General features: G+C 40.6%; 1 protein-coding gene across 1 annotated transcript in view; it reads right to left on the bottom strand.

The window, feature by feature from the left end:
* Positions 1-19,860, bottom strand: part of CAMSAP2 (calmodulin regulated spectrin associated protein family member 2) — a 188,232-nt gene that overhangs the window by 164,441 nt on the left and 3,931 nt on the right. The gene's annotated exons all lie outside the window — the stretch shown is intronic.

Below are 19,860 nucleotides of genomic sequence, written 5' to 3'. Positions count from 1 at the left end.
GGGAACCGGGTTCACGTCTCCGCTCCTCCACATGCAGCTGCTGGGTGACCTTGGGCCAGTCACACTTCTTTGAAGTCTCTCAGCCCCACTCACCTCACAGAGTGTTTGTTGTGGGGGAGGAAGGGAAAGGAGAATGTTAGCCGCTTTGAGACTCCTTCGGGTAGTGATAAAGCGGGATATCAAATCCAAACTCTAACAGAGAACATCTAATAGAGAAATCAGGTTCTGGGGCTCAAACCCGTTAACCCCGAGCTGCAAAAGGGGAGATGTAGGAGCACAGCTTCTAATCATGTCTAAAAGTGGGTGATGCACCTCTGCTGTTCTCTAAGCTTCCTGGAAGTGTCCTGAGAAACACTGCCAAGAAGGATGGAAGTCAATGAGTGCTTGTGCTGATACTGTTTGAGCTACACTCTGAGCTGCCCAGCACTGCTGCTGCGCTGCAGATGTTACAACTAGTGCCAGGCAATGATACCCACCCCAGCTGGAATCTTTTTACTTGTAATGTTGCTGCTGATCTCATAAAACAACAACAACCTGTGATAAGGCTGATGGACAACTCTGGAAGGTCTTGTGGGTTGGTTCCAGTCCACGGGCCATTAGTTCATCACTCCTGCATTGCAAGCAGCAGTACTTCTGACATACCACCTTGAACACATCTGAAAAAAGCTATTGTCTGCAGTCCATTATTCAGTATATTCAATTTCAGCTGGGCTGACATTGCTCCGTGTGTAATCGCCGGCATATTTTTGTGATATTATTTTCATAGCTTGATCCCAGAGTCTTAATTAATTTCCTTACATACCCCTAGGATATATTTTTAATGACTCTCTTCATTCTGGCTAGGGTAAAGGTTAGCTTGTAATTTAGTCACAGTAAACAGATGGGATTTGGGCTGCCTACAATGAAAAGTCTGTAGGAACACGTACAAGAAAGTTAGACAAGCGCCACTTGTGTGAAAATCAAACAAGATGTTTTGCAAAGAGGGACAAAAGGGTCCTGCAAGGTAGAAACTTGTGAATGTGTTTTATAAACAAAACAAAACAAAACAAAAACCTAAGTATCGCATTGATACTTCTACTGCTAGTGGGCAACAGTTCCTCTGCCATTTCCTCAGATGAACAGTTTTTCAAGTGGATTACAAGGCTGAGCAGTCAGTTTTTTGAGAGTTGGAGGGTGGTTGACTTGGTGGGCCTGCTGAGATTGGAATTGATTAATGGGTGTTGTGATAAGCAGGGAAACAGATCAGTGGCGGCTTATCCTGCTTTCAGCTGTCACAGCTGTGCCTCTTCACTCTTCTTCTAACCCTATCATGCTCTCCGGCAGCCTTTAAAGTACCTCTTCCCCTCTGGATTCCCCCCACCCCCTCAAATCATTTAATCAGATGCCAAGATACCCCAGAAACAGCTGGTTCTTTGGAAATTTGCTGCAGGCTTACATATTTGGTATGGGTAAGAATATTGCTAGTGGCAATTCCTCCCTGCGGAAACAGAGTGAACAGAGGGTGATAGGACCCAGAGGATTAAGTTCTATTGGAGTGGTTTTGTGAAAGGCAGAGGTCCAGAAGACAGGTGTTGATCATCTCTATTGGATCCGATATATAGTGTAATATATGCATATCACTGAAAAAAAAATGCTTAAGTGACTTGCAGCTGAACGTGTGAACTGCCTACACTGAAAAAACGGGGAGAAATGTTTGGAATAGAAAATATAATGATTTTAAATGTAGCTAGATGTAATGTGAAAGTAAGTGGTGTTCAATCTGTGAGGCAGCATCATAAGGTGAGTGTCAAAGGACAATAGCAAAGGTTATGGTGCAAAGGGAGAATGGCTCAATTCAGCATGATGCTTAATTTTGTTTATAACTGTCCTACTGATGTCAGTAGAGCCACTTGTAAGAACACAGCACTCTTACGTTTCTACTCACTAAGTACCCATTCTGTTGAGTTGGAAAGAACACAAATTCCTGCATTTCCTACTACCTTTTGATTTTGGGTGGGCATACTACTGTCCAATCATGACTACGCTGTATCCAACTATTCAGACCAGACCCAATGAAATTGATAGGTTTAAATTAGTTGTGCTCATTGATTTCCATGGGGGCTGGTAGGGCTTAGTTGGACACAATGCCTGGATTTCTTAATTACTTTCATTTAGCAACAATCACTTCTTTACCAGAGAAGACAACCAAACCAAACCAAACCAAACCAACAACTTCAAAATGAGCCAGGAAGTCCTTCTCCATTGTCTTAATCTAGAGAGGAAAAATTAAGATGATACACACACCATGGAAGACACAAGACTTCTTGGATCATTTTGAAGCTGTTTTTGGTCTTCCCTTGGGCTTATATGACTCTCCAATCACAGCTCTAACTTCAGCCATTGACTAAAACCCTGGGAGATCATGCTTGCAAAGAAATTTGAACAGCACCTGTGCATTTGGCCTCATAATTTTTGTTCTATATGTGCTAGAGACCTGGTATAGATGAATCTCTTGAACCCATCTGTAAGTGGCCCTGTATAGATGAAATAAGGCAATCCAAAGAACTGCTTAGTCTTATACAACAGAATGTTTACGATTACTTTTTATTTTGCAATCTCGGACCTGCCTTTCCTACCCTAATGCCAAATCTCTTCAAGGAACAGGTGAGTTGTGAGCTTGTGAGGGATTTGGAAAGCTTGGTGGAAATTATAACTCCGCAGTATAAACATGAGTAATGAACCACCTCATTTTCAGAGTCATTTGCTCTGAAACTCAGTCATATGCGAGCATATGATGTATCGCAGTTCAATATTATGGTAAATAGCAAAGAGCTTGTAAAATGCAAATTATGGTGAATTTGTATAATTATACTGCATTAGTTTTTATTTATTTTTAAACGATTTAAAGTAAGCATGAATCTTCATCACTATCAGCATTTTTCTTAATGGGTGCTTCTTTAAAAAGTCAGGTTGGAATCCAAAGAGCATGCAACTAGTAAAGTTATCTTTGTCAAAAAGTGCCCCTCTCCCAAAAATACATAACAAACTGCTTTTGAAACTGATGGGACTGGGGTCTTTCAAAAGCGGACTGTTCTATTGCATGGTGGGAGATGGAGCGGGTGATGATTTATTCAAAGGGAAGAAACTAAAAAAAGCTCATGAATCAGGCCAAGCTTCTGGGCACAATAAATTGCTCTTTAGATTCCTGCCCATGAGTTATTCAAAGTTGAGGACATGATCCATCCATAGTTAACCCCTTTGATGTTCCATTGATATCAGTGGGAAAGCTAGGCATATCCCTACATTTGTTCCTTCTAAATTAATGAAACTTGATTTCTAGAGCTTCATTTTGTCCACGTCGCACCTTAAGATTTTAATCAAATGACACAAACATCTCTCTCACACTCAACCTAATTCAGATTGCGTACAACCTGATGCCCAGTTGTTCACCACATATTTTTGCTGCTGTATAAGGGGCAGTGTCAGAAAATATAAGTGAGTGTGTAAGTGTCTCTGTGTGTATGTATATATTTCAAGGAAGATTGCTTGTTGGCTTTTCCGTAGCGTATGCTAACACTTATATATGACAAACCCTACTTTGGTTATTTGTAGCTCAGCACGACACATTTGATGGAAAACTATTTCTGCATCAAACAAGCGAATAAATCTTTGGCTTTAAAGAAATATAAAAAAGAACATTGCTCTACAAAACATATCTAAGAACCTTTGTATTTCAAAATCAAGCTATTTATTTATTCAACGATACTACCATGTGTCAGCCATGTCTTGTAATGTCTTCTGTCATATAAAAGCAAACAAAGTCATATTACATTAATGACTTGTCTGAGATCATATGACTGACTGGCTATAATTCCATGCCCCTTTGCTATTATAAACATGACCCTGAATCTTAAACAGCATTTGAATAAAAACACCTACACTTTCGACATGGTTAAGAAAGTTCATGAAATTATTTACAATTTTGTTGTTTTGTGTGTGTGTGTATTGGAAAATTATCTCATGCTTCCTATGAATGTTGTTGAAACGGGATAGAAATATATTTTTTTCTTTAACTGATGTGCAGCACAATGGTACACATGTTTATGCTTGAATTTAGTATGCCTTACTTCCAAGTAACTGTGCCTAGGAGTGCAACCTTAGGGTCTGTGGGTTTTTAAAACAACACAAAATCCAGCAAACTCCTTTTTACTAGATTCAAAAGTACTATGAATGTACACACCCTATGAACAGTGGTTCCTCTTCCAAATAGTCTTCAATGTTCCAAAAAGAAAAATTGCCTCTCTCTGGTTCTTGGGGCCAAACTGCACAGACTCCTGTGTCACTTTCTTCTGCGGTGAGAAAAGCAACATTGCCACACCCTCCAACATTTATCTGATGAAAATAGGGATGTCCCATTCCACTATGATAATTTTACTATTTATACCCCACACATCTTACTGGGTTGCCCCAGCCACCCTGGGCAGCTTCCAACATATATAAAAACATAACAAAACATTAAACATTAAAAACTTCCCTATACAGGATTGCCTTCAGATGGTTCAAGGACTGGATAATTCCATACCCTCCAACTTTTCTCCAGTAAAAATAGGGACATCCTAAGGAAAAGAGGGACATTCCAGGGCCAAATCAGAAACTGGGACAGCTTTTATAAATCAGGGACGTCTCTAAAAAATAGGGACACTTGGAGGGTCGGCATTGCAAGGGGGTGGGATAGAGTAGAGATGATTTTGAGAGGGACTATAGCAAGTATGGGTCAGTTAAAACACCACCCTTCCTCTACATACCAGGCATCCCCAACCTTCAGCCCTCCAGATGTTTTGGACTACAACTCCCATCATCCCTGACCACTGGTCCTGTTAGCTAGGGATCATGGGAGTTGTAAGCCAAAACGTCTGGAGGGCTGCAGGCTGGGAATGCCTGCTCTACACTATAGTGTCTCCAGTCTCCAATGGCTGCTTCCTATTAGGAAGGAAGTGGGGACTTGGGAGAAAATTGCTTGGAATTCAGTGTAATGTGTAGTTCAATCCTAAGACATTCAACAAGTGTTTTTTTTCCCTAGCAAGCTTTCTCAGTCCCTCGCAAAGCTACATATATATCAACTTAAAGACATGGCCTATTTGAGGAGAACATAATAATGCCCCCATCCAGGTTAGCTAAAGTAATATTTTTGTTCAGAGTACCACAAGCTACCACAGCAAATATTATATTTGTTCAAGTGAATAATAGATGTTGCAATTCCAGTATTTAGGTCCTTCGCTAGGAAAACTATTATTTTATAAGTTCTCACTCATGGAGATTTGTACTTCTTCCACTGTTCCACCCCCCACCACACCCGCTGTTACTGCCCCAAGAGAAAGCGTCCACTTTGGAATAATTTCCTTCAGTGCGAACAGCTTTTATTCTCTTCAACAAGTGTTTATAGGAAAGTGTTGATGCTTATTAATCTGTTTCTTGTCTTACAAGTGTGCTTGTGCATGATTTGTGGCAAAACTGGCATTTCTGATAGCTCTCAATGTATTCTGCATGGTTCTACAAGACGGTTACATTGAACAGATGTGTTTTGGAATTGTTGTTCTTTGTAATTACCCTCATTAAGTGAAAGCGTGTGTCAATCAACTTTATACTTTATACACACCAATCACTTGCAAGAGATTTACATTTTCATTTTCATCTACGCATAATATGTGAAGCATATCCAAAGAGTTGAAGTATTTTATTAAATTTAATAATTTGGCAAGCATCTACAAATACTGGCAAACAATGATAGTCTCTTGTGATTGGGTTAAAGTAATTCAGAGAGGCATTTTCTTTTAATATGGGTTGCAAATTTTTGCCTGCAAGTACAAAGAGTGTGGAGTGGCTCCTCTGGTTTGCTAAGAGTTGCTGGGAATTGTAACTCTGTAAAGGGCAAACTACAGTGCCCTGAATTCTTTGAAGGAAAATATAGGGCAGGATTCAACTAACAAGTCCCACCAGTGCAACAGATCTCTCCCTGCATGCCCCCAGCCCCCACTTAAAAGTGGCTCTGGGGGGCCAGGAGAGGGAACGTCATTCCATCTGGCATGCTGAAAAGCTTTTGCTGAAGGAATGGTTGCCAAAGCACTACACTGAATTCTTCTTATGGTGTGTATGCTGCCTAGAACACACCACTGCTGAATAGGGAAAATGTACATGGTTCTGCACTGCAGCAACACCCAGAATATCCCTATAAAACCATACAACATACACACATATGCGATCTCTTTCTAAGCCAGATAGTGTAGTGGCTGAATTATAGGTACTCTCTGGCATGAGGTATACAGTTAAGTACATAGCAACAATATGCAGCTTTATAATGAATGTGAGGGGCAGTGGTGTATTGGAGGGAAACCACAGCGAGCGCAGCTGCAGGACATTTTTTCAAGGCAGGGGCGATGACATCATCTGCCTGAGCTTTGTGCTCTGGCAAGTGAATGAGGTGATAATGAGGCTTCAAGTTTGTGAAAGAAAGGCATAGATAGAAGAAGTCAGAGAACAAGGAAAATAAGCAGAGGCTAGGTATGTCTTTCCTTTTCTTTGTTGTGGTCCCTGCTTCACACTAGCAGTTTCAATAGTAAAATTTATTTACAGTATGGTTTGCATTTCTAATTAAAAGCTAAAGGTCGCATTTTAGCTGGCTAAGCTCTTTTATTAAGGCTCAGTGTATTTTACAAGTTGAACCTACATAGTCAGAAGAAAGCTCCGGGTAAATTATGCAGAGGATTGTAACCATGTCAAACTCAACATGTACCACTAGGATGTGTGTGTATGTGCATGGACAATAAAAGGTGCCTGCATTTTTGCACTCTACTTGGGGGCGTGGCTCATCATGACAGTTCCCATACTTCAAAATCTGTCACTCCACCGCTAGTGAGGGATGTTCCGGGTCAGCATTAGTTACAATCACCCTAAAATATACACAACCTGGACTTCAGGTTACTCATCTGAATATGGATAGTGAACATAAAGGTAGATGATGCACTAAAGGCAGGTGTCTATTCACTTTTGCAGCTCATCTCAATGTATGGTGCAGATGGAGTAGGTTAAACACACCAAATGTGAGTGCATTTGAACCTTAAATAAAGCTCAGAGTATACACTCAAGGCTGAAGCAGCCATGATGCAACAGATTCATGATATAACCCTTTAAACTTCAAAGCAGCTCCTACCAGCCCTGATTTTGATCAGAACAATAGTGGTGGAGGAAGGTTTAATCCTCCTCGAAGCACATTTTCCTGATCTAAATTGCTCCCCAAAGCTGCTATTAGCTAGGTAGTGAATAAAAAAATACAAGTACTTGTATTGGCCCTTTATTTTATTCCCCTTGTGGGACTTGTAACAGCTCATTGGTAAGGAAAAGATTGAGGAGGCAAAGGGTTAACCATTAAACACTCTGCCCCAGTGCTGCTGCTCAGATCAAAATTGGAGCCTCCTGCAGTGATTTAAAGGCTTTTTAATCTTTTTAAGATCACGGATCTTCAATGTCACATATGTTTAGATTTTTCAGTGAAGCAACACATTGCAAAGGTTTCTCTTAACCATAAACCTCTTTTAAATGGTTTTGCACTGTCACTTTAATTATGTCTGGCATTGGGAATAAATATGTTATGCACAAATATATGTTGTGGATCTCTGACACCATTTTGTAAAAAAAGGAAAGACATGCAGCATGATTAACCCTTTCCCTGAGCTCTGCTCCCAGTTGCCCTCCTTCCCCACCAAAAATAATCTGTGGAGTTCAAATAAGAGAGAGAGAGAGACAAATAATTGGAGGTAGCATTCAATATATTAAAATTAGGTTTATCTATGAAGTTCATGTAATACTAAAACTAGGATGGCTCCTAAGATAAAGCAGAATGTATTTATGAAATTTAAATACATTCAATTTCAAAAAAGGCCAATTCAGGGTCAAAACCAAACATGATATGGGGATTCTGAGTTTGGTCAAAACAGTTGGCCCTGAGGAAGAGTATTTAAATTCCCCTCTATTTTTCAAATCTAAATTGTTTCTGAAGCCGATAAAGTCCACAGAGGGTTGTGGTGACCATGTGTAAGTGGAACAGACTTCCATGAGTGGAATGGGATCTTCCCTTCCTCTCCCTCTTCCTTCCTGCAGCTCACCAGGTGCTCCCAAAATTTGTTCTACAGGGTTGAGCAACACCCTAGAACAGAGTTTTCCAAACTGTGTGTCGTGACACGTGTGTTGGCTGCAGGGTGTAGGTGTGTCACACGAACACTCAACTGTGCTCCTCTTGGAGCTGGAAAGGGGTTAGTTTAACCTCTGGTTTGCTAATAAAACTGAATTACTGTGTCGTGAAATGATGCATGCCTGAAATGTTGTCACCAACATGTAAACTCTGCCCTAGAACATGTATGGGGGTGGGATTGGGGCACTGCAGGACAGACTAGAGAGCTCTGTTGCTTGAGTGGAAGTCTGCTAGTGTAACTTTGGATTGCACTCCAAATTTGTATTGTGGTTGTTTTGTCCCATACCTCTGCACCTTGGGGAAAACATTTAGTTTCAGAAACTGGCATAGCAGTAATTTCCCTCCACTCTGTAAGGTTATTTTTTAAAGTATTAAGAAAAAATGTTGGGCCATGCTATGTCTGTTTTATTCCGTATTTTCTCATTGGACAAGCACTCTTAATTGTGTGGCCATAGCACAGCATGTTTTTAAATAAACTTGAGTGTATCTCAAGTCATGCTATGTTTTATAAAGTAAAGGGTAAAACGAAAAGGTTTCAGGCTTGAAGATGATACACAAATTACACAGAATAATACAAAAAATGATGTATACCGGTGCATATTCGGTGGGAAAATAATTGTAAGTGCAGAAAAGAAGAGGTTGGCATTGCAATGGAAATGTAAAACTGAACAGTGTCTGTCATGTGCGGGCAAATAGATTAACCAAAAAGCCAAGCCAATGGGTCCACAAAAATTCTTTACAATATTGTCAAGCAATTCCCAATATTGTAGCATAGCTAGTATTTCAGTATTAGGGGAAATCTCCCATGAACTATGAATCCAAGACACACAAATACTACCTTACACCCAGTACTTGACAAGAGAAGCTTGTGTCACCAAGTTCAAAACACTTCTTGCCAAATGATGGGTATAAGGTGGCATTCATGTGTCTGAGTAAACAGATTTTTCCTAATGAAGACAACACTGAAACGCATACGGGGAATTACTTAGCAGTACTAAAACAACATTGCTATTAGCCCCTTATAGTTCTTCCCCCCATTGCTGAGCAGGAATCCGAATCTGGGTTCCTCCACACCAAGTCCAAAACTCTGTCTGCTACAGTACACTGGCTCTCTAAAAACAATAATTTGGATTTATATTTCAAATTTCAAGCACCCAGGGCACTTCACAAACATTACCGCAGTTGCAGTCTTTGTGTTCTCAGTCTTTGATTTTGTTCCTTAGATTGCCTATATTGTGAATGTTCCGATAAATTTTAAATATAAAAGATAGATGGAAGAATTAAAGAAGGAAAATATTAATTTCTTCGCCCTCACAAATCGTGTGCCAAATTGACATGCAGCAAACATATATGCGAATACATCTGGGCCCTTCCACAATAATAGCTCCTATCTTAATTAAGTTTAATACCCATAGCTATTAGCATCTATTCTTTCCTGAACCTCTTTCTTCTTATTCTGTTTCTCCAGTGCAGAGCTGCAGATAAATTCATTTGGAATGTTGCACTTACTCAGATAGAAACAGCTCGAAATATGTACCGGATATATTGTGTTGAGAATTGCAAATATGTTGTAAAAATCAACACAGTGGGACCACTGTCCCCTCCTGGGGTACATATATAATTCCCATTAATGTTAATGAGAATTATGGAAATACAGCCAAAGGAGAATATAGCCCAATATATGTTTTATGTACTGGATATTAACATCTTTGCCAGACGTATATGTGCTCTTGGACATGGTATAGAATATAAAGATGCACAAAGGACTTACCCTGGGCAATGACATTTCTTTTGTTGTGTCTCTGATATGATTCTCCTTGGAGTATAATTAGTTCTTTCTGAAAATCGTTTGTTTTGTTTTGGGGGGTTTTTTTGGCAGCATTTTGATGTGTATCAGCATACAATCAACACAAGTCCCCCCCCCCCCCAAATTATACTAATAACCAGGGAGCCAAAGGAAAATAAGGTACTATTTTTGTCCCTTGTATGTTAAGCACAAGTCTTAACAAGCATTTTGCCTGTGCTGGAAATCAATTTTTTCCTTCCTCATAAAATAGAACATAACCATGTTTTGTGTGTCTGTGTTTGTTTATGTGCAACACACTGTAATTATCTCTAAGGATCAATCAAGAACCTGGCTACTGTTTTTAAATTTTAGTTTAGGGAAGATGGTCACTTAGGCAGCTAGATAGTTTTAAGATGCTTTCCACAATTAGAAGGATGCTTCTGTCTGCCTGCTCCCCTTACCTAGCTCCCCTCCCCGCTCAAAGAATAACAGTACTTGACAATAACAGGGCCACAGGAAGAGATGAAATCCTATATTTAGAAAACATATATTTTTAACGTGTACTGTTTAAATGTGTGCACCTCCTCCTGGCTGGAACATCTGTTTCTAACTCGTTGTTCCTCTTGGCTGCTTTTCAATTGGATTTCCTCGAGCAGGTCCAAAGCTTGTCACCTTAGCCAGGGTCTGTTAGCTATCACCACTGGTCCTACATTAAGTAGGAGGTTCAGGGCTAAGCTAATAACTCTTCTGCCTTTCTGACTGATCACAGCATTTCTCGCTGTGGCTACTTATCATGCTAGGCTCCTCAGGGAGGTTATCTTCTTTGTCTATACCTCAGGGTAGAAATTGTCCTCCCCCCCCTCTTGCCTCCCTCCATCATTCCTAAGGCTGCATATAGAAATATTGAAAGCATTGCTGCTCGTATGAAGCCACTGTCGGAGCCTTGTCTGCTGTTTGCGTGCCACTCGAGTCCAAATAGTGCTCCCTTTTACATCTAAATTGCTCATGTACCTGTTTCCTCCCCCACTTTCCCCTCAATAGCTGCTTATTTCCTGAGGACAGAATATATCCAAAGAAAATGAAGTGGTATAATGCTGACTGTACCTTACATAGGCTTCTGTTTTACTGAACAGTTTATTTTGGAAGGGATTGCATTCCCCCTCCTTTTCTTTTATTTCTTGCATTGTTTTCTTGCTTCCCTTCTATAACTTTAAAACAGGGGTATGGCTATCGGGCAAATGCAACTATGAAATGTTTATAACACTGATATTTCCACTGCATCATTTGAATCTCATCAAAATCCCTGTCCCTTCAGGTAGTGAGGTGGTTTTTGTTTAGGGCTACCATATTTCAAGAACTAAAAATTTGTAAAAAAAAAGTTGTTGAGCTTTTTTTGTTGAGAAAATCAACATCATTTTGCCAATTTTTTGAAATCCCAGCTTCTTTTGCTGGGAATGTCTGGGAAATTCTGGACAAAAATGTCTTGGACTGGTCCCACACCAAATGTTTCACTGCTAGTACCAGTGTTAAAGACACAGGCGCTAACTTCAGGTCAGAGTCTGGCATTTAGGGTAGCAGAAGCAAAGGAGGACAGGGCTGCTGAATGTTTAACAGTTGGAGAGGAGACAAGTGCAGAGCATCATGTGAAGTCTCAGCTGCTGACATTTGTGGAAATGAAACCGGACCTCAAGTTCTAGCATGCTGCATGCATGGCTTTCTGCAATGGAAAGCAGGTTTCCATTATCCCAAGCAGATTTCCACTTTCTTCAGAGTAACACATACCCCCTTCCTCACCTTAAACCCCCTAATTCCTTTCATTCAGCGACATTCACCTACATTTACATTTACCTATACACTTAAAAGGACGCTGGTGGCGCTGTGGGTAAAACCTCAGCGCCTAGGACTTGCCGATCGTCAGGTCGGCGGTTCGAATCCCCGCGGCGGGGTGCGCTCCCGTCGTTCGGTCCCAGCGCCTGCCAACCTAGCAGTTCGAAAGCACCCCCGGGTGCAAGTAGATAAACAGGGACCGCTTACTAGCGGGAAGGTAAACGGCATTTCTGTGTGCTGCGCTGGCTCGCCAGATGCAGCTTGTCACGCTGGCCACGTGACCCAGAAGTGTCTGTGGGCAGCGCTGGCCCCCGGCCTCTTAAGTGAGATGGGCACACAACCCTAGAGTTGGACATGACTGGCCCGTACAGGCAGGGGTACCTTTACTTTTTATACACTTAAAATGGATACTTCCTCAGGACAGTCTTCTCACATTTTGCTCACTAGTCAGTTTGAAGTCTGCTCTACTACATGCAGTAGTATGTGGTAGTAGAGGAGACCGTAACACTCTGGGCTGTGTGCATATGCCATTTTTTAATGCTGCCCCATGCATACATTGTGAAAGACAGGCCTTGCCAATAGGCTTGAAATCCAAAAGATGCTTGAACAGTTTTTAGAATGTAGTGAATTTGTGTCACATTCTTCATCCCTACCTGGGAATGAAATATATTTGGGCACTTCAATAACATTTTCTCCAGAAATTGTGAAGAGAGTAGGACATACAATATAGTTGCCAAGGGGATATTGTCAGAAATAACGTTCCCATCCTAGCTGTAATAGCTAAAAGTGCTTGCCATGTGAATTGGCGCTATTATGGGATGCATTTCTACATGCTCATCCCATGTTCCCATCAGCTACAGGGGAGAGTATGGCATGAAGCCAAACACAGAAATTTGTGAATTCTACCAGTTGCCTGGGATACAGATGTGATTTTCCATTGGGAGTCCAGTCACAATAATTTCCTCTTGGTGACCAAGACATGTATTTTGATCTGAGCTCCAGAACCTCAACCTCCTGGTACCTCAGTTTCATTATCTAAGGGCTCAGCTATATTACTAGCTTGTATCTGTTGAATATGAATTTTGGATCTTATGAATGCTCTAACACATGTCCAGATAGCAACTCATCACATCATTTTATATGCCACATCCTGCTGTATTCAGTTATGCCAGCTATATATGATGAGAGAGAGAGAGAGAGAGAGAGAGAGAGGGTGGGAGAGAGAAAAGAAACAATGGATTGAAAAGAAGACAGAAAGGAAAAGGTATTAATAGCCCAATAATGATATGAAGTTTATTTGAGGAGTGAAGTTAAAACTTAATGGTTCAGAAATAGTGAATCCATTATGTTTTTAATACTCAGGTTATATTAATACCATATAACAACTTTATAGTACCATTAGTACCATTTAATCCTGGGCTCATCTTAGAAATAAACAGTCTATACCTCCCCCCCAGAATTAAATGGCCAAATATATTCGTTAACAAAATAAATATTCCCTACTATTGCATGGCTGATTGGACATAAACAGTCTTCTATTTGTTTTGCATGGTTCTGTTAGCACATGACTTCTTCAATGATAATAAATTCATTAATATTTTTAAAGGCCATTTCAAGGTGAAAAAAGCTAGAACCTCAGGCAGCTGTATGATCCATCATGAAAGCCGTTTCTTACTCAGTCACTATTAATGAGAGAGATATGTGAAGACATAAAAATGTGGCATGGTTTGTTAAATATTCAGTTATAATATGTATTCATCATTACTTAATCCTGTGTTTGTCGATTAAAATTCATGCTAAATGCATAAAAGGATTGCAACTTTTGGTTTTAAAAATTCTGCTCAGGAAATGAAGGACCAAAGCAGACCCTGAGGGTCATCTGTCCAGCAACTGCACACCTGCAAGGTCAGGAGTGGAGGCTGAAGGAATCTGGAAAGTAAAGGCGGAATCTGGTGCAATCAGACATGGACCAAGAACACTACAGAGGAAAGACCAGCGGATTCTGAAATTTAATGGCTTTGACAGCCCAACATTTAATGATTGCAGCACTAAGATTCTGGTTCCATATTGGAAAGCCTAATGAGTACATACCTCATTTGAAATACACATATAAACACAAACACACACACACACACACACACACACACAATGACAATAAACATTTGATATGTAGCTTTGGAAGGTTAAGTAGAATGTGCCAAAATGTTTGCTGTTAACGTGCTTTAATTATTCTAAAGAGTTTCACATTGATGTTGATTTCAATAATTCATTTCTGCCTGCGGGTCATTATAAAATAAATACCTGCCTGGGGAGATAGCCTTTTCAAATATGATTAATGAGAACTTAGCTTCCCAACATGGTGTGAGAATACTGTCACTTACTGCTTTCCTCATCTGTGTAGCGTGGCAACAGCAAGACTGCACTGGCAAACAATAATAAACCTTTTGAAACCTGTTGTTGCAGGAGTTGGTGGTACTGGAATTTTGTTTCAGACTGAGTTCACACACCCATTTTATGCGTTTCCAGTGCTGGGTATTTAATCCATGTTCACATGTTATTGTCCCAAATGCATATGTATTTTGTTTTTTGTTATAAGATACAACTGTCTGGTGTGTGATTGTAGCTCTTAAGCTTTTGCATAAGATAAAGACATTCCCACCCCATTAATGCCCCTGTTGTATGCACAAACAGAAGAGAATTGAAACCATGCCGACGTGAACAGCTGGGGAGAAAGAGCTGAGAAACGCACCAAAAATTCAAAAATGTGTAGTATGCTGTAAGAATGGAAGACAAAAGATGAATTGGTCAAATCAGCAATGATACAACGGGCAAAAGATGTGAGGCACAATACTGAGATGGCAGCATGGGAAAAGTTGTGGAAAATAGATATGAAATTTACTGCTTGGCGCTGTGGGTTAAACCACAGAGCCTAAGACTTGCCGATGAGAAGGTCGGTGGTTCGAATCCCCGGGACGGGGTGAGCTCCCGTTGCTCGGTCCCTGCTCTTGCCAACCTAGCAGTTCGAAAGAACGTCAAAGTGCAAGTAGATAAATAGGTACCGCTCCAGCGGGAAGGTAAACGGCGTTTCTGTGCGCTGCTCTGGTTCGCCAGAAGCGGCTGAGTCATGCTGGCCACATGACCCGGAAGCTGTACACCAGCTCCCTCGGCCAATAAAGTGAGATGAGCGCCGCAACCCCAGAGTTGGCCACGACTGGACCTAATGGTCAGGGGTCCCTTTGCCTTTATCCAACAAAGAAAAATTATATGAAAATGATGCATAGATGGTATTTCACACCAAATAAATTAGCCAAAATGTATAAAACAGTGTCAAACAAATGTTGGAAATGTAAACAGACAGAAGGGTCCTTTTTCATATGTGATGGATTTGTAGAAAGGTGTCAGGCTTCTGGGAAATGATACAAAATGAATTAAAAAAGATGTCTAAAATAGCCATTCCCAAGAGGCCTGAAGCATTTCTTCCGGGGATTATAGGGGCAGAGGTTCCAAAAGAGATGGTTAATTTGTTTGTGTATGCTACTACTGCAGCCACAATCCTGTATGCGCAGAGTGAAAAGAAGTCCCAATGAAAGTAGATTGGATTTTAAAGTAAATTGACTATGCAGAGATGGCAAAGTTGACAGCAGAAAAAAACAGAGAACTTTGTCGAAGATTGAAGGTTCTTTTTGGACTATTTAAGGAAAAAAATAGTCAGATGAAATTGCGGGCAGGATTTGAATAATAGGCAAGGGAAGGAGAATAAATAAATGATTGTAATATAAATTGTAATACAATAGAAAATAAATGGCAGTTATGGCAGAGGATAACGGAATACAACAGGAACATCATGGAAGGATGGGAAGTCAACATGTAAGAAATCATAATATTTAAAATAAATTGAATAATGTTAAATTTCATGTAAAAAACTAATAAACACACACACACACATGAAATGCACCAAAAAAACCCACACACACAAAACTTCACTGTGCTCCAAGGCAGTAATGAGAACACACCCTTAGTATGCAGTCCCTTAAACCAGCGATGGTCAATTTTTTTCAGCCAGCTGCAGAGCTAGCTTCCTCCAAGCTTAGCTACTTGAGAATCAAACTCCTTCAGAGGCCACTGTGATAACAAAAAATGCCAGCCAGGCCCAAACTCTGTTCTGGCTGGTGTCATTCTCTGAGTGAAGTTGCTTAAGGATTGGCACTGGCCAGGCCAGCAGCTTCTAACTGGGCACTGCCAAGGGGGGAAACAATAAAGGGTGGATTGTGACAAATCAGAAGAGTCGGTTGCAATTTGTGGGTTGACCATGCCTGCCTAAAACTATTTGAGATCTGCAGTTAAGGAGGGTTTTGCTTGCCCTCCTCCCTAACTTTGGTATTTGCTGAACTTCCACTTGTGCTATACTTTAATTAGCCATTTTGTAAACTGAAATGTAAGCACCATATGAGAGGACTGAATGTGACAGAGGAGTGATTTGTATTGTAGGAGACCGGGAGCTTTCCAATGAACCGTGTAAAAACAGTTCATTAAAATGTTTATGTGCTTGGCTACTTAATGCCAAGAAAGCTTTATTGCTGTCTTATAAAACCCTGGCAACTTTTGGGCAGAAGTCACGTGTATACATAGGAAATAAATTAGAAATTTATGTAATCCCAGTTATGAGTCTCTACAAAAAGGAATGAGAACATCTTCAGAAGTGGGGAAGAGCTGCAGAGCATCCCCTTTTCATGTAGATCCCAGGTTCAATATCTGGTGGGGCTTGGAGAATCCCCAGTCTGAAACCGTAGAGATCTGCTGCCAGTCATTGTAAACAATACTTAGCTACATGGACCAATGGTCTGATTCAGTATGAGACAACTTCCTAGGTTGGCATTACAATTATTGTAGCAATTGCTACTTTTGATAATTTATATAGTGCTTTTTGTCTCAAATGTTCCCAAAGCGGTAAACAGAATATTTACCGTAATCAAAAAGCACAGTACAATAAAATACCAAAAACCAATCAGCAAATTAAACAAACTTTGACTTCAAAATATACGACTTCAAAATCACAATGTTGAAGAGCCTTCCCATGATGGAAGATTAATGGGTGCTCTCACAAACCCTATATACCACACACTTAGGGGCTAGAAACCTGAGCAAACTATGATAAATACTTACCCCAGTTAGAAGAATTAAGGGTTATTGTTGCTATATCAAACCAAAATGCAACTGAATATGGAATTTTCAGACTGTTGTACTAGGAAACCAGAATTGGTTTCAGATTTTTTTGGACCTTACCTAGGCAAATGATCTCCCTTGTTCCAGAGTAGCTGTGCCAAAGTCTAATTTACACAATAACTCTATGCATGTGTTTGCTTCCCACAAACCTTGCAGTTACCATTGCATGATGCACTTCCTGGTCCCACCCTATTCCTGGCATCACCATTGATGCTGTCACATGCCCCCACATGTTAGGAGCTGAACCTCCGAAGCAGGAATGATTCTGATTTGGAACACCAGAAGATCAGGATTCTAAAGCTCACAGGGTTCTAAAACAGCTGCCTGCCATATACAGCAAAACAAGTGACAGGGAATTCCTGTTCTTTCCCTAATACCCCAACACACATCTTTTTTTAAATATAAAAACACACTTAACAGAGGAGCAGATAGCAGCAGATTTTCCTCCAGTACTCCACACAAGGCCAGCAGGAAGCACAGCAAAGAGGAGACAAACGAGCCCTTGCACTTCTTGTTCCCTTCCCTTTTCAATAAGCCCTTCCATGGGCAGCAGAGCAAAGAGAAGGCAAACGGGCACAACACTTCTTGGCTCTCCCCATCCTTTCAAAAAGATCTTCCATGGGCAGCCAGAGCAGAGCAGGTGAAATGTCCTTGGCATTTCCCTCACCCACAACATCCTCCCAAAACCAAGAATCCTGCCTCTCCTCTCCACTCTTATCTGTGTTCAATAACCATTTCCCAGGCAAATCCTTCCAAAAGGAGAGGAGGAGTTCACATCATTGGCAACTGGAGTTGGAAGTGGATGGGCCTTTCCGTTTCCAACAGCAGCTCTGCACTTTAAAGTCAGAATATGTATTATACTTGTCACTCAGCTTGTGTTGGTCAGCAACTCCTCCAGCTTAGAAGGCACATTCTGCTTTATAACTTTCTTTCTAGAAGTGCTAGAGACCTAGTTTAAAAAAGTTAAGTAAAGAGCAGGAAGTCCAGAGTCTGGCAGCCCTGTTCTGGCATGCCAATGAAGCTTTTCATGGCTCCCATGCCCTAAACGGACCAGCCTCCACCAACTTTAATTGGAGAGTAGGATAAACAAAGAGTGGAAACCACGCAAAAAACTAAAATGCTAGACTTCAACAATGGCAATTCGTCGTTTGTAGTCATGTTTCAAAAGTATCCTCTCAGTTAACAAAGTATACTAATAACACAGGGGGCCCTCAAGAACAGGGGAGCCCTAAATTTGTACATAACTATCTGTATAAATCCACCACTCGGGCTGAATGTAAGTGTGGAAACACTTTGTGTCTATCTTCTCCAGTTTTCAGCCAGATTGGCTGTTATGGAGGCATAGCTGCTTCACAACTGTACATAACACTGTGTCTTCATCCAAAAGAAAATAAGCCCAGGAGTCAGAACAGCCCAGAAGGCAATTGTTGCCCAAGTGAAGTTCATCCTGAGCAAAAGCGCTTTATAGCTCTTCCTGTTAAAGAAATGCATGGCCAAGTTGGCTGGCTGGAAACAGATCTGCTTCCCAGGTAGATGCTGAAAACTACAGTCCTGGTGGCTCACACCACACAGGGCAACTAAGGGTTTTAGGACTGGTAGTTTACAGTACCATGTCATAGTTTGACTCATACATCAAGACATTTCCCAAGACAGGATATTTAGGCATTAACTGCTTATTATTCAAGAGTTAAGACAATATGGTTTCACAAACCTACCAGCCAACTAGGCACTCAAATATAAAATAATAAAAGAGTAAACTTTACATATTCAAGAAACGTATATGGTGGCTAATAGCACCACAGAGCAGTCACCACTTTACAACATAAAGAGGGTGTTCCAATAAGGAACTCGAGAGGTTTCCAAAGGCACATTTTGATGCTGAAGAGTTTACTTCCTGTAATCTCCTGCCACCAAGAGAGTGGTGGCAGCTAACTTCCAGCCACAGTTTCAAAAGAACATGAAATAAAGGGAGCTTTAAAAGTGCCTGTTGCCAGACCAAGCATCAAGTTTCTAAATGACCACTCTCTTCTCATCCTCCTTGAATGAACATGGACCATCAATTTCCTCAGAGGGTGAAGGGAATGTAAAGCAGTGGTTTAGCATCCTATACATTATCTTGCTTTTATGGTTACAAATAGAGCACTTATGTGCATTGACCCATGTCTCATACCAGTTATCAGTAGCCAGATTCAGGTCATTGTTCCAACAGTGTATTAGGGACTTAAAATGAAATCTGGTCTCAAATTTATCTAATGCAATTACATTATTTGGACAATCTTGTCGTTATTGGCTGTTGTAGTGGCATACACTGTGGCAGGGGATGAAAATATTGGGACAGAATGCCATGTGCATTAAATTCAAATCCACCTTTCATTACGGTCCAATAATTGTCTCTGTTTGTTGTTATTTAATTAATATTCATCGTTTTTGCTTGCAAACTTTAAGACAATTTAAAGAGGGGAGGGGGGGAATCAGTTTTTACCCTCTCTGGGTTTCCCCAAAGCCCTCTCAGCTATAATTGCAAACTTAAAACGGCCCACAGTCCTGCAGCATATCAACTTGATGTCTATAATTGACCAGCAAACATTTTTTACAGCCTGCTAAATGGTGAGACTAAAATATAATATATATAATGTTGATTAAAGTACTTTTGTACAAAGGGGGTCAGAGACATTAGGAAGTTAAAAGAGAGTGTGAGCTCTGGTGTTGCACTTTTAACCTGTGTGCTTTGCTGAATTTCCATAATTGATCCCACATGCTGGCTTTTTAAGCATTTCTTGTCAAATTTCAAACTGCAAAA

The sequence above is a fragment of the Podarcis filfolensis genome (assembly GCF_964270895.1).
Source record: "Podarcis filfolensis genome assembly, chromosome: 6".
Taxonomy (NCBI): Eukaryota; Metazoa; Chordata; class Lepidosauria; order Squamata; family Lacertidae; genus Podarcis; species Podarcis filfolensis.
This window is presented reverse-complemented; position numbering and strand designations above follow the sequence as displayed.